Genomic DNA, 13,430 nt, shown 5'->3' with positions numbered 1-13,430 from the left:
GAGACAGGTTTTTATGCTGACATCCACTTTGTGTTTTATGTCCATTTTCTCACCGGATCCTCACTTCAGCTACCTGTGAAGTTGTTTTAGTGATAATCAATTTACAGATGGGAAGCCTGAGACTCAGAGAACAACAGATCACACATCCAGCAAGTAGCAGAGCAGGCGTTTGACTCCAGACCTGGGCACCTCAAAGCCACCGTTCCCTCTGCCCTCCAACACTGAAGGATGGCTCTGGAGTCAGCCAAAGAGGCTGCGGGGGAGCTTGTGTGCCAGTGCCAGGCAGGGGACACAGGATAACCAAAGGCCAGGAGAAGAGAAAAATAATAAGTATGTGATCCTGGAGCCCAAAGAGAATGTGAGGAGAGAAAAGGTGAGACTTGAATTTAGGGTGAGGTTGAATTTTGCAGAGCCTTGAAGTCTGCATTGAGACGTTTGGGATTTATTTCAACAGAGAACCTAGATCAGATTTGAGCTTAAACAAAGTGATTTTGACACATCCAATAAAAATGATCATAGAGCTACTCCCAAGGAAGAATCCTGGAGAAATAGCAGTGGGCTGGGGCAGCTCTCGGAGAAGCTGGTGGGGGAAGCCACCAGCCGCCAGGATCCTGATGGAGCCTCACGCTGACCACCCGGCTCTAGGACCCAGTTGCTCCCTCTCCACCTCTCACTGCTGGGAGCAAATGGATCTCGCACTGCAGGCAATAACTTCAGGAGTCCACTCAAATGTCAGTGGGGGATCTACCTTCCATGGTTCCACGGCCACTGGGGCCTTCTGGAAAAGAGAGGTTTCCAGAAGCAGTGGGTACCATGGCCATTAGGAACACCCTAGTTGATTGTCATGGTGACCAGTGGGGTGCTGCCTTTCCTTTCTGTGCGCCTATACTCCGTCTTCCTTCCTCCAGTACAAACTAGCCCCATGCTACCTAGAAGGTACTCAACGACAGGCTGCCTCCTCTGCCTTTGAGTAAAAGCCTGAACTTGAGTTATTATGCTGCAGGGGAGGGAGAGAGTCAAGTGCCTTTGAGTGCAATGAGACGGGGAGATTGACCAGGACTGGGCGGGGATGGAAAATTCGGTGACCAATAGGAGTGGCTGAGTGGCACATTTGATTCAGGGAGGCTAGACCCTGGCACAGCAGTACAATAGATGCCTACTATAGAGGCCCCCACAGAAGGGATGAGGAGAAGGTCAGCAGTAGCCATGTCTGCGAGGCTGGACTGAAGACCTATTTCAGGTGGGGGCTTCACAGATGGTGCACTGCCCAGAAGAAGAGGGATCCTGGGCCCGGCGCGGTGGCTCACGCCTGCAATCCCAGCACTTTGGGAGGCTCAGGAGGAGGACCTCTTGAGTTCAGGAGCTCGTGACCAGGCGGGCCAACATAGTGAAACCCTGTCTCTGCTAAAAAATACAAAAATTAACTGGGCGTGGTGGCACACACCTGTAGTCCCAAGCTACTCCACTTTGGATTTTATGTCCATTTTCTCACTGGATCCTCACGAGAGGCACTAGAATCCCTTGAACCTGGGAGGCAGAGGTTGCAGTGACCTGCGATGGCACCACTGCACTCCAGCCTGGGTGGCAGAGTGAGACCCTGTCTCAATAAAATAAAATAAAATAAAATAAGAGGGGTGCCCCCATCTCATCTCACTCACAACTGACATCAATTTTTCAGGTACCTCAGCAAGAAGTACTTGCTGCTTGGAGTCAGGGTCAGATTTAATTAGACCTCAAGGAAATAAAATAGTGTAACATTTCTTGTGTAGTCAAGTTTATGGAGTAGGATGCATATCCCAGGATCTTAATTAGTAGGACATAGACATCATCATAACACTGAGGTCTTTATCAGGGACTGTCTGGTTGCTAGAAATGACTTTTACTCAGAAAAGTTTACATAAATGGGAACTGGCCATCAAGATTCAAAGCAATCTCACAACTGAGGCTGCAGAAAGTGCGCGGGGCTTCCAGAGAACGAAAGCGTCCTCTCCGTGTCTCTCTGGGGCTCCTGGAGTGCTGCCCTGCTTCTCTCTGATCACATGCTCCATCACCCTCTCTGCAGATCTGCATTGTCTCTGAGTGTTTTCTTCTTGCTTTTCCAGAACTTCAGCCCACCTGGGATTTTAATGTATGGGGCTTAGATCTGGTCCAGCTCTCAGCTACCTGTGGGGGAGGCAGGAAAAGTCAAGTGATAAAGACCCAGGTCATATTCTGTCTATGGAACTTTGTTACTGCAGGTGCCGGTGGAGTAGCATTGCAGCCAAATTGCAGCAACGCAGACAAACTACATCCACATCGCTCCTTTCCCCACCGATATATCCCGTGTGTCCATATTGCCGAGAAGAAGCCTGTGTTGAAAACGTCAACCAACAGATGCTATCGGTAGATACAGGCTCAAAAGATCTCAGGGAAGGTCCTTCCCGATATATAAAACCCACGTTCACTTCACTCCTTAAATTCTTTATCTACAGTGTCAGTTTCCAAGAAACATTTCGTTTCAGAGTTAGTAGAACTTATTCGGAATTTCCTATTGGAATTTCAGTCCATGGTATATGGTATTTACATAAACAAAATAACATAGGTTCCTCTAGAGATATCTTACAATTATTTTTAGCATATATACTAAAAATGGAAATCTTTAGCTTTTAGTATATTTTTAGTATATATAATATGTACTATACTCAACTATACTAAATATGTATATTAATATACACTAAGCTTAAAATATACTAAAAGCTAAATATTTTGATTTTTGTTTTAAACTTTTTTCTTAGAGAATTGGGATGCATCATAACCAGCTGCATGCCATAATCTGACAAACATGGTCCTTCATTAAACTTGATTTCCTCATCTATAAAATGGGCGTACAAACAGAGCTTACTTTGCAGGGTTCACGTGAGAATGAAATAAAGCTCAACAAACACTAGTCTTTCTTCTTCTTATAATCTTGCATCTAAGGGCTAACACTATCTAATTGATCCAGGGCCTGGATCTCTTGGTTTAAATTCTCCAAAGGATTCGTCTGATTGGCTGTGAAGTGTGTCTCTCCAGGGTCAGGAATCTTCCAGAGTCAGGTTGGAGGAGAAGGATCATGTGAAGCACGCATGAGCGCACAAGCTAACCATGCGGTTGGTGGGGAGGGTGATTGCTGAGAAGCCAGGATGGGTAGGTCTGCCATGGCAGATGCAAAATCGACAATAAGAAGATTCTAGAGTCCCAGAGCTGGAAAGGCAATTGAGACCATCTGGCCCAGTCGCTCCAATTTTCCATGTTTAGAAACCAAGGCTCTGAGAAACACAGTGACCTACTTCTACTTGGGTATTGACCTACACAATGAATCAGAGGCAGGATCTGCTCTTCCCACCCTGCATCCTATCTAAAGGGGCAGGACGCCTGCCAGGCAGGGAGGAGAGCCCATCACTGACCCTCCCACCTCACCACCTCAGAGCCTCTGAGTTAGCTGGTGTTGCAGCCTCCTCCTGTCAACACCCTGGAATCCAGGCTGCAGGAAGTACTCAGTCTCCTGGCCTTCTGCTGCCCAGCCCTGGCCACCTGTACAACAAGGTTCCACCCGTTCCTTCCAGCTAAGCAGGTTTGATGGTCACATGCATGCCTCCCTCCATACCTTTGCTCAGGTAGTTCCCTTACCTGGAATGCCCACCTTCCACTCCCCGCCCTCCTGAGTTCCACGGACTCTGCTGGAGGCCACACGCTCTGAGAGGTCTTCCTGACACATATCCCTACCCTACTCCAACCTAACCATTTCTGTGTCTTTTTCTCTCTCTGCACTCCGTCAACTGCCACCTGCCCCATCCAGGGGGCACATAATTACATGTTGCCTGCCAATTTTAATTCAATTATAAGTTCTCTGTTGAGGTTAAAAACCTTGTCTTAAACATTGCAACAACAAAACACTCAGTGCTGTGCTGGGTGCCTGGAAGGTGGTCAGTAAACATTCGTTGAAGGAGTGAGTGGATGGAGTGAGTGAACACAGTGAGCGAGTCAGTAATTGACTGTCAGTTGGGAATTGAACCAGCAAGAGCCTTCCTGCTCCAGGATATCCTGGGAAGCGTGGTGAGGTCCCTGGTTAGAGCGGTCCCAGCAAGTCGTTCACAGGGGCTGAACGCAAGCTCTGTATCACCTACTGCTCCCCACAGCTCACAACAGCCCCGTTATAAGGACACTGAGGCTCAGAGACGAAAGTGATTTGCCAAGGGCACTGGGGCAATGCGCACCTGAACGGGGATCAGGCTGCCGTTAAGCTGACTTCTTGACTTGGGCTCTGACCACCTACCCCATGCACGGGATGCAAATGAGGAGGACACGCTCTTGACCTTCAGGAGCACCTGGGGTGGGGGTTGCAGGGCTGGCAAGGCATGGCTGGAGGCCAGTCCTGAAGAAACCATTGAAACCCAGGGGCCCACACACCCCTGGGACAGAAGCAAAACCAGGGGCAAATGACCTCTCTCTCTGCATAACAAAGTCTCTGGGTTTCCTTTGACCTTCAAAACCTCCCTATAACACAGGCAGGACGAGGGTCATTAAATCTGGTTCACAGGATGGCAAATTGAGGGTCAGAGAGGTTGGTGGGTGGCCTTGGGAGCCACTTACAAAGCCTAGATGAGGAACCCACTTTCCCAGCCTCCTTCCTAACCACCCTTCTCCCCACTGTCCTGTGCGGGTAACCCTGTTCCAGAGGGTCAGTCAACACTTGGTTCCCAAACACACTCTTCTTTATCCTGCTGCCTGGCCTCTGTTACCCCTGCCTGAATGCCCTTTCCCCACCCCAAACTCTGCTACTGCAGGGCTCAGCCCAGATCCCACCTCCTCTCCAAACTTCCCCAGGTCTCCTCTGATCGAACTCCTCTATGGACCTCAAAGTCTTTCTCTCTATATCATACTCTGATCTACTACCTTTTAAAATAAGAACACAAGTGCCTGGCACAACGCCTGGCCCATCGTAGAGTCTGGGGCAGTATCCTCTGGAATGAAGTGGTGCTCAGCAAAGTTTGGTGTAAAGAACGTGTGAATGAGTGAATGAACAAATGAATGGGTCTCTTGCCTACGTTTCACTGCTGTTGAGGGGATTCATTTCGGTGAAGTAACCCACAAAGCTCCCAGCACAGAGCTGGGCACAGAGCAGGTAGCTAGCCAGTGCTCGCTGGCATGAGTCAGTTTGAGGCAATGCTGTCTTCTAGGCCACACCTAGCCTAGACTTCCTGAATGGGCCACATGCCAGCACGAAGGCCCCAGCAGGCATAGCGCCGGGCAGCTGCCTATGGATCTCCCAAAAGTCGCAGTCTGCGGCCCCGCCCACCTGCCCACCCCGTCCGTCCTCCCAGCTCAGATGCAGTCCGTACTGCCCCAGCCTCCTTCCTGGGCATGCAGTTTGGGGAAGAAAAACGAGGAGGAAAAATCAGGTTAAACCAGATGGTAAAGCTGTTCTTTTAATCAGTAGTCGTGGAGCCCTGGAGCGGGGGCCAGGAGGCGTGGCTGTGAAGCAGGCCAGAATGGCTAGCAGACAGGCGCAAAGGCCCTGGCGTCTTCAGGAGCTGGGTTCAAATCCTAGCCTGTGGGCTTCTGCTGTCATGATGCCGGACAAAGCCCACTCCCTCTCTGAGGCTCAGATTCCTCACCTGTAAAACGCAATAACAGTAACTTGCCACATGCTGGTCTGCAGACGAAAACTGACTTGGGACAGGTTCTTACCCTATGCAGCATAAACTAATGACAAATTAATGTATCTCCCTATGTATGTGTATATATGTCAACATACTAGGTCACCAATTGCCCTCCTTTAAGAAGGACTGGCCCTTATTCTGTGATTATATCCTTCCTTTATTATTATTCTATTTTTATTACAGAAACAGTCTCACTCTGTTGCCCAGACTGGAGTGCAGTGGCACAATCACAGCTCACTGCAGCCTTGAACTCCTGAGCTCAAGCGATCCTCCCACCGCAGCCTGTAGCTGGGACCATAGGCACACACCGCCAGGCCTGGCTAATTTATGCTTTTTAGAGACAGTCTTGAACTCCCGGCCTCAAGCAATCCTCTGGCCTCGGCCTCCCAGTGCTGGGATTATAGGCATGCGCCACCTCACCGGTTCCCTTCTTTGATGATGATTTTTTCAGTGGAAAGGACTGAGGGCCTTTGTGCTGCTGTTTCCTCTGCCTAGAGTCCTTCCCCCACCCACCCCCACCCACAAGACTCACTGCCTCACTAGCTTCAGAACTTAACTCACACGTCTCCTTTTCAAGAACACCTTCCCTGACCACCCTATTGAAAACCGCCCACAGTGTGCCTTTCCCTTGCCTGACCTGTTTTTCCTCCATAGCGCTGAGCCCATCTGACCTCTGATTTATTTCCTGCTTGGGCCACGGTCTGGCTCTTCCCGGGAGGGCAGGCAGTTTTGTCTGTCTTGTTCACAGCTGTATCCCAAGGCTTGAAAGAATGCCTGGCACAGAGTAGACCCTCAATAAGTATTTGTCAACTGAATAAACAATTGAGTGGATATTTGCTTTACACTGTCTTTCCATGGCAAGATAAAAAGCGAGCAGTCCTATGTCGGCTCCCAAAATCGAGGCCTTGGAAAGGACAGGATTTCACTGGTCCTTACATTATCGAGAAAATAGAGGTAAAAAAATGCAACACGGATGGGCGCGGTAGCTCACACCTATAATCCCAGCACTTTGGGAGGCCGAGGCCGGTGGATCACAAGGTCAGGAAATCAAAACCATCCTGGCCAACATGATGAAACCCCACTTCTACTAAAAATACAAAATACAAAATAAAAAAGTAGCTGGGCATGGTGCTGCGCATCTGTAGTCCCAGCTACTGGGGAGGCTGAGGCAGGAGAATCATTTGAACCTGGGAGGCAGAGGTTGCAGTGAGCTGGGATCGCACCATTGCCTTCCAGCCTGGCGACAGAGCGAGACTCTGTCTCAAAAAAGAAAAAAACAAAAAAAGCAACACATACTATGGCACCGGGAAAAACTCACTAAACAGTAATAATTAGTCCCCTCCTCCTCTGGTCCCCTTCCTCTCCCCACATTCAGCCTAAGGCCTTATCTGTCTCTGAACACTGCAGAACTTAGAGGCCCATACCAGCTTTTCCCAGCACTAAGTCAGCAGCCCTCTGTCCTCTCATTTTGCTTCATTCATTGATTTTCTTTAAAGATCCTGATGACGGACCCAGCTCGGGAGAACCAGCCAGACCTGTGAACAGGTCTGATGGAGGCCCGTCCTGCCTGGAAGACCTGGACACCTGTACAGGTGAGCCTTGTCGGGATTCCACAGCTTTCAGGATCCCAGGTCACAGGTGAAAGAAATAAAAGGTTTGCACGCGTTTGCTTGCTTTTCAGTTCCAGGCCTGCTGGGGAGGGAAGTCCAGGTGTTAAATACCAAGACTGATTGTAGCCCTGGAGGTGCTGGCACCAGGCAGAAAGGTTTTACGAAGCTGATGACCCATACCCACTGGCCTTAGGAAGGGCAGGAGCAGCTTTAGGACCCTGGCCAGAGCCAGAAGGAAGTGCAGAGACTAAATTGTTTGATTCTGGGGAAGACTAAGGGCCAGAGAGGTTGTGGGCCTCACTTCAGATCTCACTTGGAAATAGCAAAATCAAAAAGCTGACTTCCAGCCGGGCATGGTGGCTCACGCCTGTAATCCCAGCACTTTGGGAGGCTGAGGTGGGCAGATCTCTGGAGGTGAGGAGTTCAAGACCAGCCTGTCCAGCATGGTGAAACCCCGTCTCTACTAAAAGTATACACACCAAAAAAATTAGCAGTGTGTGGTGGTGTGCACCTGTAATCCCAGCTACTCAGGAGGCTGAGGCAGGAGAATCATTTGAACCCAGAGGCAGAGGTTGCAGCGAGCCAAGATTTTGCCACTGCACTCAGCCTGGGTGACAGAGCTAGACTCAGTCTAAAAAAAAAAAAAAAACAAAAACCCTAACATTCTTGCATCTCCGATTCCCTGTCCAGCACCCTCTGATCAGGGCAAGAGGGGCTCCAGCCCTGGGCCCTGCATTTTGGAAGGTCTTGCTCAGACACTGCCCCTCCCTGCAAGTGAGGAGTCTTGGGGAACAAAGGGCTATGCCCATTAGGAACCCACATGCCTCCCTTCCAGAGGACACGCTGGGTTCCCAGGACCCTGGGGTTCCCTGTCCAAATGCCCATGCCCAGTTCTGAGGCCTCCTGGACCTCTCCCATTTTCCCTAGTGTGGACCACATGGCCAGTGGGTGCTCCAGCCCTGAAGGCTGGTCAAAGGGCAGCTGCTTGGGGGACCTGGTTAGAGCTCGGCCACGTAGGCTGAGTGCCTGGTATCTGTTTTTCTCTCGGTGCAGGAAAACATGGAGAATGGGGAAAGTAGCTGCCGCATGCCAATGTGAAACTCCGAGGAGTCTAGCCATTCTGATCTGGCCTTCTAGGTCAGCAGGAGGCTCTGCCATCACGTGAGGAGGTATGACATACTTTATCTAGCAGTTTGTTAGCTTGCTTTAAAACTTTTAATATTGAGACATTTGGTTTATGACCCTGCCAGGGAGAGCCTGCTGTCTGGAGAGCATGCTGGTCTCCAGCGTGGGGAGACAGAGCGCCTCCGGGCTTTGCTGAGGAGGGTCTTGGGAATAAAGAGTGAGTGGGCATCTCCCCGCACAGGTGCTTGGTTTGCTAGACCTAGGGTCATTCTCACATCACCTTTTCAGCTGAGGAAACTGAAAGTCCCAAGGTCACACAGCTGGGAATATACGACCAAATGGCCTTCACCTTCCCCTAAATGGTAAGTTTCAAATAACAAAAAAAAAGGGGACAAGCAGAGATGGTTTTGTCTTTCTTCTGGGGGCACCTTCAGTGCCTGCAGGCTTTCCTACCTGTGCACCTGCCCGGCCACTTTGTCCAGCCAGCCCGGGTGTGCAGCGGCTGTGTGGCTTGTGTCTTTCCACCTGGCTGCTGCTACAGTCCAAACCTCCACTGTTGATTTGACTTCCTAGAAACGAGCCTGATTTGGGGGCTCTGGGGGTTTGAATGCAGGAAATATTGGGATGTGGTTTCCCAGAAAATCACACATCCCTTTAGCTTTCCCAGGAAGTGCCGAGTCCTTGCTGAGACCATTTCCTGTGGAGGGAGACACTTGCTCTCCGTGAGTTTCTGTTTAATTGTTTTTGAGAAAATGATCTGCACCGGAGGGAATGAATCTGGACCAGACCTTGACACTGCCCCTGTTAAAAAACTTGTGAATACTGGTCCCATCTTTCCCTCTAATCTCCCCTCTTCCCATCGCCTCTGCTGGTGCCCTGGGCTCCACTTACAGTCCCCTAAGCAACCACTGCATTTTTGCAAATGCTGCTTCCACCTAGGATGGATGCCTTTTCCCTCCTTTCTTTACTCCACCAGCTTTCTCCTTCAGGTGCCAGCTTAAGTCCCTGGCTCCTTGGGTCCCTCCCACTTGTCCCCCGGCTGTACATTTTATGCCTCCTCTGTACTTCCCAAGCTCCAGAGTGTCCTCCTATAAACAGACTCTGTGTACTGTACTGTGGGCTGATTGCTACTTGTCTGTCTCTTGTCATCGCTGGCAAGCAATGTGGGGTAGGGATTACATTTTATTCACCTCTCTGTTCCAGTGTGCAGCTCAGACATGGAGGGCAGAAGGTGCTCAGGAAAGATCTTCTGCATGCAGGAGCCTCCTCTCTCAAAGGGTATTCTCCAATCATGAGCTGATTTGCTATTTACATGCCCGAGGAGGACTGACCTTAGCAGCTATGATGACCTCATTTATCACTGTAAATAAACACTTGACTAGGGTCTCGGCTGGCACCCCGGGCCCAGCCTCCTGGTCTACTCGTTTCTGGGGATGGGGGCACCTGCCCACGGTCCTGAACTTTCCTCTGCTTGGGTAGGGACAGGGAGCCCCAGCAGCACTTGTTCCAGGATGACCCAGCAAATTGCAAGGTGGCATTTGGCCTTTTTCTCAGCAATTGCCAGACTTTGTCCCAGGGTGAGGAGGAAGCCAATAGAAGAGCTGGGGTGAGGAGATCAAAGACCTTCCCAGAGACTCAGGCAGGTCCCAAACCGAGGGCATTTCCAGGCAGGCACTGGGGCCAGCCCCAGGGACACGCCAACGCGGTGCTGGGGCCAAGGGGAAAGGTTGGTTTCGAAACCACATGTGCGGCAGCCTCACCACTGAGTCATGCTTGTGAGGCCTGCTGGAGACCAAAGACAGGGGCTGCAAGCTCAAAACCACCTGGTTAAAGCTGACTCCATTGATTTCCTGGCCTCCCACTTCCAAACCTTCCTTGAGCGGCTCAACTCCTGGAAGACACACCTGTTTTTCATATTTGCCTGGTGTACCCCACGTCTTTGAGTGACAGCGCCCCAGAGAGCCCCTTCTCCACTCTCACTCCGTGTAGTTAAGGTGAGGTTGGATTTTCTCCTCCCTGCCCCCCCAACCCCCCTACCCCCAGCACTAAGGACCCAGGCTCAGTCAATCAGAATATCTCTCGTGCCCACCGTGGGCTCTAGGATGGGAGCAGGATGGAAGAGTGGCCATTGAGGCTCAGTTCCAAGACTTTTGTAAGAAATGCTGGCGGAAGAGCCCCTCTCTTTTCCCATAGGGATTGCTCACTGTGCAAATATGCCAACCTGAGGCAGCTGGAGCCTCCATGTGCACAGTGGAGAATCAGGTCACCCCACAGGAAAGCAGGACCATAACGGGGTACTAGGCAGAGATCCAGCCTCCTGGCCAAGCATCTCTGAACTTTTCTGCTGTGTGGACTGATTCTTTTTTGCTTAAGCATGCTTTCGTTTTTATTTCATTTATTTATTTACTTCGAGACAGAGTCTTGCTCTGTTGCCCAGGCTGGAGTGCAATGGCGTGATCTCAATCTCAGCTCACTGCAACCTCCGCCTCCCCGGTTCAAGAGATTCTTCTGCCTCAGCCTCCTGAGTAGGTGAAACTACAGGCGCGTGCCACCACACCCAGCTAATTTTTGTATTTTTAGTAGAGATGGGGTTTCACCATATTGGCCAGACTGGTCTCGAACTCCTGACCTTGTGATCCACCCGCCTCAGCTTCCCACAGTGCTGGGATTATAGGTGTGAGCCCCTGCGCCCGGTGAAGCATGCTTTCAAGTGGGGTTTCTGTCAATTGCAAACAGAAGATTTCGGACTAATATTCCCTGGATAATATTTATTCTATCTTCCTCTCCATTCTTACTCTCCATGCCACAGCTTAAGCCTCCTCATCCACTTCCACATCTCCTACCTTAGATGATTGTAACAGACTACCAACACAGAATTACAACGGAATCCCTGCCGTAGATGACTGCTATTTGCATGCATGTTTTATTTGTGACAGTGATCTTACAAATCAATTTTCACGTCTCACTGATGAAGGCACCAAGCGTCAGGGAGACAAGGGACTTGTGTGCAGCCAGTAAGTAGCAGAGCTAAGACTTGAACTCAGATCGTCTGACTCCAAAAGGCATGCTCTTTCTCCGCAGCTCACTGTCGTGTCTTGCTTCTTTCGACTCTAGGTACTGCCAACAATAAGGCCCAATCGGGATCCTCCCACAACAAGAGCAGATTGTGAGGTAAGAACACTTTGGTCCCTAGGAAACACAGAGCCATGAGTGTGGCCAGACTCTGTCAAATATCTTAGACTTCACGGACACACTATAAGGGCATAAATTCTAGTTTTGGTTTATCCTTTTCCTCCTGCCCTCATCTGCCCTCCACTCAATTTCCAAGCTCATCTTTAATTTTGTTGCCATGGTCTCATGGGCCAGGCTTGGGTGACATGCCCATTACTGAGCAGTCTCTTAGGTCAGGGGATGCACTGTCCGATGGGGTTGCCTTAGGTCATATGCCCTGCCTGCATCTCGGTCAGTCCCATTCAAGCCAGATGGATGGAAAGTGGGGAAGATGGTTCCCCAGAGGCAAATAAGGTGCTGTTACCAGGAAGGGTGGCCACTCCTTCTCACTCCCTTGCCTAAGACCTCAGCCACCCAAAGCAACAGTCATCTATGTGGTTCTTTTTTTTTTTTTTTGAGACGGAGTCTTGCTCTGTGGCCCAGGCTGGAGTGCAGTGGCCGGATATCAGCTCACTGCAAGCTCCGCCTCCCGGGTTCAGGCCATTCTCCTGCCTCAGCCTCCCGAGTAGCTGGGACTACAGGCGCCCGCCACCACACCCGGCTAGTTTTTTGTATTTTTAGTAGAGACGGGGTTTCACCATGTTAGCCAGGATGGTCTCGATCTCCTGACCTAGTGATCCACCCGTCTCGGCCTCCCAAAGTGCTGGGATTACAGGCGTGAGCCACCGCGCCCGGCCATCTATGTGGTTCTATAGTGTGGCAAGCTCTATGCTGAGCACTGGAAGAACAAAGAGAGATTGGGCACAGACTTCTCCCTGACTCAGGTGATGAGGAGCTCACATCTGAGAGTATGTGACCATGGATGAGCCACCAGAATGCCATGGGATCCAGCTACAGCCAAGGAAGCACAGAGCACCATGGGAGCGATTTGTTGTGCTTGGGGATAGGGAAGGGGACATGGGAGGAGCTGTATTGAGAAGGTAACATGGGTATTTGGCTTCACAGAGTGTGGCAACTTTCATCAGGAAGCGATGGTGGGGGAACAGCATCTCTGGCGGAGGGAAGCAGCAGGTGCAGAGGTGCAGAGGCGTGAGGAATCTGTCACATTCTGGGAAGGGAGTATGGTTGGGCAGCAATGCAAGACAGAGAAAGCAAGGAGGGAAGGAGGGGCCTAGCCTGAGGAATAAAGAATGCTAAGAGTTTGGATACCTTTTTCTGGCCTTTCATCTAAACTTTACTAGCCAGTCCAAGAGAAAGCTGTCACTTCCCCACCCCAAGCTTCCCTCGAAAGAAGAAGGATTAATTCAGAACAAGATAAAGAAATGTCTGGGGACCTGAGTGTGAAAAGGAGAGACAGAGTCAGCCTGAAACCTGCAACTTGAGCAAGTGAAGGGGGCTGGAGAGGAGGACAGCAGGCCAAGGAAGGGACAAGTCAGTAGCTGAACCCAGTAAAAACTGCCATGTCTAGCCCTGCACTGGGCCGTGGGGCTACGGATACAATAAGACAGGGCTCCTGGCCCTATGGCTCACAGGCTGCCTGGAGAGGTGCACAAGGACCCAGGCAAAGACAAACGAGTGGGCTGAGTTCAGTGGCAGCAGAAGGCCAAGGGGCTTAGGGAGCACCAGGAGCATCTGCTCCAACACAGGGTCTGGGAAAAGCCTTCCTAGAAGACGGGACATTGGAGCTGGACCTTAAAAAATGAATAGGAGTTTGCTACTTAGACACTGAGGAGCTCTTAATCCCTGTATCCCACCTTGTATTGTGACTGGCCACACTGTACTGCCGGCCTACATCTCTCCTTTCTGCTGAGCTCCATCGGGTGTTCACCACAGCGGCTGGTTC

General features: G+C 50.6%; 1 long non-coding RNA gene across 1 annotated transcript; it reads left to right on the top strand.

The window, feature by feature from the left end:
- Window positions 1-8,326: 8,326 nt before the first annotated feature.
- On the top strand, window positions 8,327-12,787 carry LOC112626858. The gene is made up of 4 exons (XR_003119970.1): window positions 8,327-8,460; window positions 8,542-8,633; window positions 11,531-11,587; window positions 12,343-12,787. It is a non-coding gene; the product is annotated as an uncharacterized LOC112626858 (long non-coding RNA).
- The last annotated feature ends 643 nt before the right edge of the window (window positions 12,788-13,430 follow it).

The sequence above is a fragment of the Theropithecus gelada genome, chromosome 6 (assembly GCF_003255815.1).
Source record: "Theropithecus gelada isolate Dixy chromosome 6, Tgel_1.0, whole genome shotgun sequence".
In the NCBI taxonomy this organism is placed as follows: Eukaryota; Metazoa; Chordata; class Mammalia; order Primates; family Cercopithecidae; genus Theropithecus; species Theropithecus gelada.
Note: the sequence above shows the minus strand (reverse complement) of the source record. Positions and strands in the feature narration are given on the sequence as shown.